Raw genomic sequence first — 10,736 nt, 5'->3', positions numbered from 1 at the left:
TTCTAAGTACCGGATACATGCATTTTAACATACTACATTTCCTCATAGATTAAGCAACTAACTCGATTCTTTTATGTGATAAGCAGGTATTCATTCCTTAACTGTTATGTCATAAACAAACAGACCCTCTAAGAATTGACCTGGTTCTCCTTTTACTGTCAAATGGCACTGTGGAAAAAAAAAAAAAAAGAGCAATGGAAGAACCAGAAAGGGCATTCCAGACTTCACCTCAGCACAGGACATGAAATACCTGGAATTACTCTTAAAGATACTACATGGATATATTAATATAACATTGTTCTATTGTTTATGCTATTTCCTCATGAATATCGGAGATTTGGAAGGAATCTATAAAAATAATTGCCCGCAGTTGGTCAGTTGCTCAGTCTTAATCAGCATAATAGCCATTTATGTTTGTCTATGTTTTCTGTGAGTAGTAAACTCTAAGGTTGTGTCAGCCTTGAAAACAAGATAACACTAGAAAAAGGAACCCGCACATTCTACCCCCATTCTTCCCTAATCTGTTGCATCATTATCACCCTGTCAGGTGGCTATCAGTAAATATAGGAAGGAGAGGTGGGAAGTTCTACTTATACTCATGCTAATAAAAATATTTTTTCCATTTTTCTTTCCATTTGATGTTCCTCAAATGGAAAACAGGATTGGTACTTGTTAATTTTTTAAAAATCTTATTTATTTATTTATTTACATATTTACTTGTCAGAGGGAGAGAGAACACAAGCAGGGGGAGCAGCTGGCAGAGGGAGAGGCAAACTCCCTGCTGAGCAAGGAGCTAGATGCAGGACTCCATCCCAGGATGGAGGATCCTGTGGGATCATGACCTGAGCTGAAGGCAGGTGTTTAACTGGCTGAACCACCCAGGCATCCTGATACTTGTTAAATTTTTAAGGGTGAAGAGTGTATTAAATATAATAATAGAGGCACACTGCTGAAATGATTAGTGAGGTTACAAGTTTTAACATGTCATTGATAAGCTGGGCTTGTTATCAATGGAACCATCTTTTTTATACTGGTCTTTTAAATTTTCTTTTCACAGTAGTTCTAGCAAGATGGAAATAAATGAGAAACCAGGACACCAGATGAAAAGAAATTAATGAATTTTAACTGTATCCTCTTTTGCTGTATGATTCTTAAAGCTTAAGTTTAGCCTTCAGAAGTCGAATTTGAAGATTAGGGAAACAACTATTTTATTTTCTTAATTTGGAAAACTGGAACACAGTGGTTCAGTTGCCCTCACATTCTTCCAGGAATCTATACTGCAAAAGGAAATGAAGAATTTTCATGACATGTAGACCATTTTTGTTCTAAAAATTATTTTCTATTCTCCCTTGCAGTTTTTACCTCAATCCTTATTTCTCTGCACTGGAAGACCGGGGTTCAATTCTTGAGAATTGTTGTTAAATCCTTTTTGGAAGTTTAAACTAGTGTAAGAGCTGCCTAAGTAATCAGTCTGTTTTAGCTAAATATTTGCCTACTCTTTTGAGTAAACATCTCCAAGGTAGGAACCTCTTTAAAAGCTAAGGCTGGGGGCACCTGGGTGGCTCAGTGGATTAAGGCCTCTGTCTTCTGCTCGGGTCATGGTCTCAGGGTCCTGGGATGGAGCCCCGCAGCGGGCTCTCCACTCAGTGGGGAGTCTGTTTCCTTCTCTCTCTCCGCCTATTTGTGATCTCTGTCAAATGAATAAATAAATCTTAAAAAAAAAAAAAAAAAAGCTAAGGCTGCTTGGAGGCTACCAACCACATTTCCTTTGACTAATGTGAATCCTCCTGGAAACAAAGGGGTGGGTAAGGAAGAGGTAATTCCTGCGAAGAATCCCATTCCTGGAATGGGTAATTCCTGCTAATTCCAGTGGGATTAATCAGATCTGGCCTGGATCTCTTCTTAAACCTAATTTGGCCAGATCTTAAAGCACCTACATTCATGTAGCACATCTGTGCAAATTGTGTTTGCTGTCCATCTTCCCTGACAGGCCATGTGGATACTAAAAACAGTGAAAAAGGCATCTTTATGGTGCAAATAACACAGTGCTTTTGGATACAGTTGTTTTCCATGTGTTCCCTGATTTGGTCCGGTGGATGACAAGTGTGGCATTAACCTGAGCTTGGGCATGAGGAGAGGTCCACAGTTGTGGTTGTGGCCCTCCAAGGACCGCCCTCCTTTTTTATTTATTTATTTTTTTTATTATTATTTTTTTAAAGATTTTATTTATTTATTTGACAGAGAGAGATCACAAGTAGGCAGAGAGGCAGGCAGAGAGAGAGGAGGAAGCAGGCTCCCTGCTGAGCAGAGAGCCCGAGGCGGGACTCGATCCCAGGACCCTGAGATCATGACCTGAGCCGGAGGCAGCGGCTTAACCCACTGAGCCACCCAGGCGCCCCTCGCCCTCCTTTTTTAGTGGTATATTTCAAATGTGTGGTCCCCAATTATTACCACTTTCTGATCATGAATTTCAGGCTGAGTCTAGTGCCTGGAGTTCGCCCATGACAGTACTGTGCTAAAGTCCCCGGCATCTTCTTGTGGAGATAAATTTACTGCAGTGGAGGCCAGTTGCCTCCAACTGACTCCTTTAGGTTGCTTCCTTCCCCAGAGGTTTTACTCCTCAAAGTGTTGGTTTTCTACCCTTTTTATTTTCCCCTTCTTTGCTCTCAAGTATTTCTACAGCACTCCCATTGTGGATAGGCCAATGGGCAAAGAAAGGATTGATTACTTATTGTTGCCCATTTTGAAGATCTAGGTGGAGAGGGAAAGCCTTACTAGTTCAGGAGTCTCTTCTGTTGGAAGGCGGACATTCTGATTATACTTGAGTTTCTTGTCACATTCTCACCAGTCTCTCTGAGGCATCAGTCTAGGCCAGTCGGAAGGAGGAACCTGTGACTTGAGAGAACACGTTGATGTGTATTCTGCTTACTGAACCCCTGCAAAAGAAGTTCAGAGCTCTTAATTGGGGAGCAGAGGGCGAATGAAGTAAGATTGCCATCTGTTGGAATTCAAGCCAAAAATTAGTCTCTGGCCTGGCCTACTTCTTGACCTCCTACTTAATAGGTGTAGATCACAAAGCATGCTAAAGTGCTGAGTTGAAACTCTGCTGTAGTTTAAGAAGGTCTGAAGATATGAAAGTCTGAGGCAGGTCACCTCCTTGAAAGCAAAGAAATTAGATGGGCAGCTAATTTTATTGGAAAAATTTATTTTATTTTATTTTTAAGAGCCACAGTGTTTGGTTTAACAAGAAATGAGATTAGATTGTTCACATAGGAAAGCAATTTTAAATACGATTTTCTGATGTCACGTTATTTTGAGTGTCTATTTTCCTATAATAGATTATATATGATAAAGAGCTATACAATTTACCTAAAGCATTTTTGCAGAAAGATTCATTCATGGACTCTAATAGAAGAACAGCAAGTACATTTTGAACTCATCTAATGTGAGGGCTGAGCATCAACTATGGATTTTTTTTTTCTCTCAATTGCGAATTAGTATAAGGTGTCAATTGTTAAGAAATTTTAAAAAAATGTTGAAATTTTAGTAGCTGAGATACTTCTCAAAAATGTCTTCCTATGTTAATGATTTGACTTCATCTCAATCTTATTACACTAGTGCTGCAGTGTTTTTAAAAGAACACTGGCAGTGCATTGTCTAAAGTGCAAGTCACTCTAAACTGTGTTTAATTTTGACTTTTTAAAAAAATGATTTTATTTTTTAAGTAATTTCTGTACCCTATGTGGGGCTTGAATTCAAAACCCCAAAATCAAGAGTTGCATGCTCTACAGACTGAGCCAGCCAGGTGCTCCTAATTTAAACTTTGTTAGCGGTTAGTTCTTACCTGAGTATTCTACCGATGGACTAGATGATTGTTTGCAGCCAAACAAACTATAAAAAGAATTATTTAGTTTTGTCTTCCTTTTCCTGGCTTGCATCTCATCTTTTGTTTTGTGTCCCAAATTGAACACTTAAAAAAAAATCTCTTCTCCCCCAAAGAAACAAAATGTATTTTCCTCTTAAGGAGGAAGCTATATGCTAGATAAGGGTTTTACCTGGACACCCATAATTTTGGAGATCTCGTTTGCAGACTCCTTTAGTTTCTTACATGCTGTATGGTCACCTGAACTTGAAGGCGTGGTGCTAAAAATACCCATTTTATGAAGCATCTGTGAATCCTAGGTTGTCAGAGAAAGTCCAGGGATCTCTTTTTGGCTTAGGACTGTTCAACTTTTAACCCCAAAGCAGGTCTTTTAGCCTTTGCCAAAGGTGAGTCTGAACAGAAGAAAGATTTAAAAATGTATTTCAAAAAATTCAGTTATTTGTATTTTTCATTGATTTTCCCTTGATTTTTTTTTTTTAATTTATTTATTTGACAGACAGAGATCACAAGTAGGCAGAGAGAGAGGGAGAGAGGGAAGCAGGCTCCCTGCTGAGCAGAGATTCCCGATGCGAGGCTTGGGATGGGGCTTGGGATCATGACCGGAGCCGAAAGCAGAGGCTTTAACCCACTGAGCCACCCAGGCACCCCTTCCCTTGATGTTTTTAAGGGTTAGTTTATTCTCTTAAGACCTAGAATATGTTTTTGCACTGACTTTTTCCCCCCTGCGTCTGTCTGTCTTTCTCTACACTCAATGTGGGACTCGCACTCACGACCCCAAGATCCAGAGTCAGCTTTTTCTCCAATTGAGCCAGCCAGGCACCCCCACAATCCCACTGTGTGTTTCTAAGATGAGATCTATACAAAACAGTTAGAGGGTTGCATCTGCTGTTTTACTGATTTGCACAAACAGCGCTTGTAGAGAAAGAGGCCTGAGAGCTGTAGCTTTAGAAAAGCTGTATTTGGGGCGCCTGGGTGGCTCAGTGTGTTAAAGCCTCTGCCTTAGGCTCAAGTCATGATCCCAGGGTCCTGGGATCGAGCCCCGCATTGGGCTCTCTGCTCAGCGGGGAGCCTGCTTCCTCTCTCTCTCTGCCTGCCTCTCTGCCTACCTGTGATCTCTGTCTGTCAAAAAAAAATAAATAAAATCTTTATTTTAAAAAAGCTGTATTTATCAGAAATTCCTATTTCAGGAATTTTTCAGTTTTTCCCAAGTCATCCCCTGCACTACCATGTGGTGATTTGTGGAGCTCTTGTTTATTTCTAGAAATCTGAGGGAATCATTTATGTTACAGAGCCAGTATCCGCTCTATAATCCGTGAGCTAATGTGTTAATTGTGGTGGCATTTTAAACCTTGGGCAAATGCTAACATCTCATTTCCCCCTTCCATCCATAATAATGATCAGAGCTTTCCTATAATTCAAATGAAGGCTCCCTGTTGCGAGCTTTTCCTTTGCACACCCTCCCTGCTCTGCAACAACGGGTCCCCATCACGCCTCCGAGAATAGCAGCACCTGTTGAGCCTTAAATCCACAAACCCTGCTATCTAAGACAACCAGGATTCTAGACACCTTCTGAAAGAAGCCAAGCAGATCTTCCCTCTTTCTTTTTCTCCTCACCCTTTCCATTTCCCTATCAACAATATCAATAAGTAGCATTTATTAAGCATTTACCAGGTACCACGCAGTGTACACAGTGTTTTGGGTGAAATTTTTTTTGCCTTCTGTAAAAATTAGAATACTTCTTCTTCTTCTTCTTTTTTTTTTTTTAAGATTTTATATTTAAGTAATCTGTACACCCAATGTGGAGCTCCTACTCACAGCCCAGAGATCAGGTTGAATGCTCCCCTGACTGAGCCAGCCAGGCGCCCCTATTTTTCAAGGTCACAGAGCTCATGAGTGCTGTGACAGAGAGTACAAGTTATTGAGCACTGAATTACAGAGTCTTTTTCCCCAATATTGAGCAGGGGCCCACTCCTAAGCACCTCAGCCCCTCCCTGAAACAAAAAAACAAACAAGTAAAAAGGCTACCACATTTTAATAAAGGATACAGGTAAAACTTCTCTGAACAATAATGGTATGTTCAGTCTACACACCTGCCATGCCTGTGCCCCTAGGAAGCGGGTACAAAAAGCAGGAAGTAGAAAATTCAGTGTTTCTGATTTGAGTTCCATTTTCCATTGTATATGGAGTAGGTTACCACTTCTGCAACTAGCAAGGGGATCAATAACAATTTCTATGACATTTAAATGACCGACTACTTCCTTATAAAGCTCTGGCTTCCTCTCTTCCCAGACAGTGCCCAAATCAACTTTCCTGCTTTGGTTGAACTTACAGTGGAGAGTGGTGTCCGTAAGCTGCAAAAGCATTGATTGAGTATCAAGTGTAAGCCATATGTCATACTCAGCCCTGTAGATTTATCTTCAGTGAGCGTCTGGTGAACCTCCAAGGGGGTTGGCATTATTGCCCTTGCGGCTCCATCAGGATGTAAAGTCAGTAAGAAAATCTGCATTCATTTGGTCTCCTTTTTTATAGGAGATGGTGTGGGAATGGGTATAATCAAGAAAGATTAGCATAAACTCAGGAATGGGGGTGTGGGGGGGAGAAATAGATCATCTATCCCTTTTTGTCTTCCTAGATTCATTACAGACATTGCTAATCAATCGCATCACTCTTTCCTTTAAGGGCCCACCACCAGTTTACTAGTAATGGCACAAGAAATGAAACTCATTTGCCATGCTCGATCTAGCATGCAATTTGTAGAGTTGGCTTTAAGAGACCCTAATAGATGGTGGTTTTGTAAACCTGTGATGATACATGTGTGTGGTTCTTTTTGCCTAGATTATGGAAGGGCTATGAAGGTCTTTTATCAGGATTTTTTGCTTTGGAGAGCAAACTTTGTATGAAGAGAATGTGAAATGGGTATAGAAAGAGAGAGATCATGATCACTAAATATGTAACTAGAAAAAAAACCTCACACAGGATAGAGGATCCTGCAAAACAGTTCACCTAATAGGTACTTCAAGAATATCTGGGATGTATCTAGTAGTGTAATAAATGACTTTATGCAAAATAACCACATTTGCAAGTCAGGGAGTAGCGGAACACAAACTGAAGAGGCAGGAAGAGATTGTGCTTGGGTCAAACTGGCATTTAAGTCTGAATGTTTTCAGCTCTAACTGGATAAATCTTCCAGGACCTCAAATAGAATTTTGGGAGCCAAGTAGGGAGTAAATGATGGGGTGGGGGAGGGGGGAAGATGACTTAAAACCTAACTACTTTATTCAGTAGATACTCTGATGTCTAAAAGAACACAAAAATGAGTATTTGGAAAACCGAATTGCTTAAAACCTCTAACAAAGAAGTTTGCTAAAATAATAGAGCCCTTTGGGGGATATTTCCTTAAAGGATCAAACATTTATTAATTATATCTATTTTCTCTTTTGCTGTTGTGTATTTTAACAGTTCTCACTTATATAAAGAATATATATTTAAAATTTTATTGATAGTAATCAAACTCTTGTTTATCTCCCTTATCAAAAGGGTAAAATGCTATTTGTTTCTTCATTATGAATGTAGTGCAGTGTACAATTTTAGAACTAGAGAGAGAAAACACCATTTTTAGTCTCAGTTTTTACCTACCTTAAGTTCCACAGGATTAAGCTTATTCAGACTGATTATGTTACAGCACATCAGTGTTAAATGTGTGCACTTGCAAGAGCTGAATCATTTTCCTAAATTTTTGCTGACCTCCAGTGTTTGGATGAGGAATCTCAGAAAAATTCAGCTTTCTAGCTAATATTTCTGAGCAAGAGAACAGAACATATTCTATAGAATAAAAATTCACTTGAGGGCCACTTGGGTGGCTCAGTCAGTTAAGCATCCAACTCTTGCTTTTGGCTCAGGTCATGATTTCAGGATCAGGGATGGAGCCCCAGGTAGGGCTCATCTGCTCAGCAGGGAGTCTGCTTGTTTCCTCTCCTGATGCCCCTCCCCCTGCTCCTGCATGCTTGTGTGCAGGGGCACTCTGTATTTCTCAAATAAATAAATCTTAAAAAAATTCACCTGATAAGTTGATAACCTCTGTAGGGTATGGAAAAAGAATATATTGAAACTTCGGTTAATGGGAAATTATATTTAAGAGTAATAGACTCAAAATGGTTCGTGAATTGGTGTATGGTTAGATGAAGAAACACTTTCTTAACACATCAGCATTCTTCTCTATTAACTTAATACTCAACTTCATTAACATGAATACTGAAGAGAGGGTATTAGCATTTTGTTTGCTTTGAGTCCTCATTCTTAATTTTATTTTAAAGTGCAGTTGAAAGAAATACTCCTGCACTTTGGCTTTAAAGCATCCGTTGAAAACAAAAAGCAGAATCAAACCTACAAGTACAGAGAGCAAACTGATGGTTTGTTCCGAGGGAAGGAGGTAGGGGGATGGGCAAAACGGGTGAAGGGCAGTGGGAGATCCAGGCTTCCAGTTACAGAATAAAAGACAAGGCAGAGGGAAGATCGTCAATGAAATTGCCGCAGCAGGCCTGGTGACAGATGGCGGCTACACTTGTGAGCAGAGCATGACGTGCAGAGAAGCTGCGTCACTGTGTTGTACGCCTGAAACTAATGTAACGCTGTCAACTACACTCAGATAAAAAATATTTTAAAAAGCATTAGCTTAGTAACTGGGATATTTTCTCCCTGACAACACCACCACTTAAAGATAAGAATGCCTAAAGAAGACAAAATGTCAGTGTTTTCTATCAATGCATTTGAAGGGGGGGAGTGTGAGAAAAAGGAAAGGAGGTAGAAAGGAAGGGAAGGACCAAGAGAGAGAAAGGAAGGGAGGGGCATCTGGTGGCTCAGTGGGTTAACGCCTCTGCCTTTGGCTAGGTCCTGGGATCGAGCCCCGCCTCGGGCTCTCTGCTCAGCAGGGAGCCTGCTTCCTCCTCTCTCTGCCTGTCTTTCTGCCTACTTGTGATCTCTCTCTGTCAAATCGATAAATAAAATATTTAAAAAAAAAAAAAAAGGGATAAAAAAGAAAATGACTGGCTGGTAAGTCAGGTGCACATTTTCTCAGAGTCACACCCATAGATCAAATCTGATGTTGTGGGCACGTTGCTCTGGAAGTTCCATCTACAAGCTCCGAAGGCAACAAATACGAACCTGAATGGAAAGCCTGTGTGTCACTCACTACTATCAATAATGTAGAAGATTTGGATAACTTGTTAGAAGTTATTTATATTCTTTTAGAAGGCCCATTATCATTGCAGGTGTTTCGGGACAAGCTGAGCTAACTTTCCTGAGAGATCAACCCTTTGAGAATGACAAGAGGAAATATTAATGTTTTCCTACCTCTTCATTTTTACCACTATAAAAGTATTTTGATTATGTTAATAAGGGATAAGTGTATATTATTATTTATAATATCTATTTGTATAATTTGTGGCCTCAAAAAGAAAAACGAACTTTTTGACAATTAATACTGCATAGAGCCTGCTTTCAATAACCATCCTGTCTAGAAGAAAGGCTTTCATGGTCAGATACATTTTGGAGATGCTGTACTCTAGTCCCTTGTTAGAAAGTCTTGTTGTATATTGTTATAAAAGGTCCTGGGATGTCTGACAATTGAAAAAATTCAAAACTGTTTAATTTTGTTTTAGTCACCTTCCCCCGGGCTTATGTGATCATGCATTCTTTCATCAGTAACACCTGTTAACATGATACAATTTAGAATTCCCTGGATTCACTCAGGGGATCTTTCCTAATATGCAAAGGATAATTTATTATTTGGGGAGTGATTGAGAGACAAACATCATAATTGCAGTAGATACATTTTTCTTTTTATGTGTTAGGAATGCATAGGTCATTCATGATTTTATGGATACTGTTACTTAGACTGACCCTAAGTTGTCTATGTGAAAAATGAGTAGATTTAAAGAAAATATATAGTGAATAATGTAGAAATAACATACAGATAGGGCAAAATCATAAGGGTGGTAGGTGGTGAGTATCTGAAGATTGGGGATTAAAAATAGGCTGCAGTAACTTGAATATATATATTCAGACTCATCATCAGAAAACACAGGGAAGAAGGATAGTAGCTCTCTGCTTCTGGCTTAAAATAATTTTGTGATCTGGGAAGAGAAGCTTGTTCTGGATGAACCTCAGTTTCCTTATCTGTAAACATGGAGAGCTGGATTGGAGAATATCTGTGGTTGACTTCAACTCAACAACATTGATGTGAATGGTAAGGTAGAGGCAGTCTGATCTGCTAAGTCCCCTCTGGCCCTCTGGAACTCAAGAAATCTCATTTATTTTGGGGTAGCAAAAGAATTATGATCCTGTAACTATCTGTACCAGGAAAACAGTGGCCAAATGTTGCACTGACCACACCTTGGTGAACGTTGGCTGGGCTGGCAGTGAAGCAGAACACTTCATTCTTTGACGTGCCTTTCTTTGGGATCTCTTTACATCCTTTCCTCAAAGTAGCTGAGCCAGGTTCCTGGATTTGAGCTCTTTGTGTGAATGGAGCTCCTGGCAGTTCTAGCTTCAGGGAATTCTCTGACCTGTGGAGGAGACTGTCTGGAGAACAAGGCTTACTTTCTTTGGTTAGAAGGCTACACCTCTCCTCCCTCCCCTGCAGTTTTTTTGTTATCTGGAGAATCAACATGTATATAACGTAATATTTAGTCTAGCAGTCTGGTCTTATTTTAAAATTTCAAAAATATGACTTTCTTTTGTTAGATTTATCCCTAGGGATCCTTGGCTTTGTTTTGATTTTTTTGTTTGTGTTTTTAATGATTCTTGATTTATGAATGGGATCCTGTGCTCTATTACATTTCTAATGGCTGATTGT

Source organism: Mustela nigripes, chromosome 12 (genome assembly GCF_022355385.1).
Source record: "Mustela nigripes isolate SB6536 chromosome 12, MUSNIG.SB6536, whole genome shotgun sequence".
NCBI lineage: Eukaryota > Metazoa > Chordata > Mammalia > Carnivora > Mustelidae > Mustela > Mustela nigripes.
The sequence above is the reverse complement of the archived record's forward strand: the minus strand, read 5'-3'. Positions refer to the sequence as shown.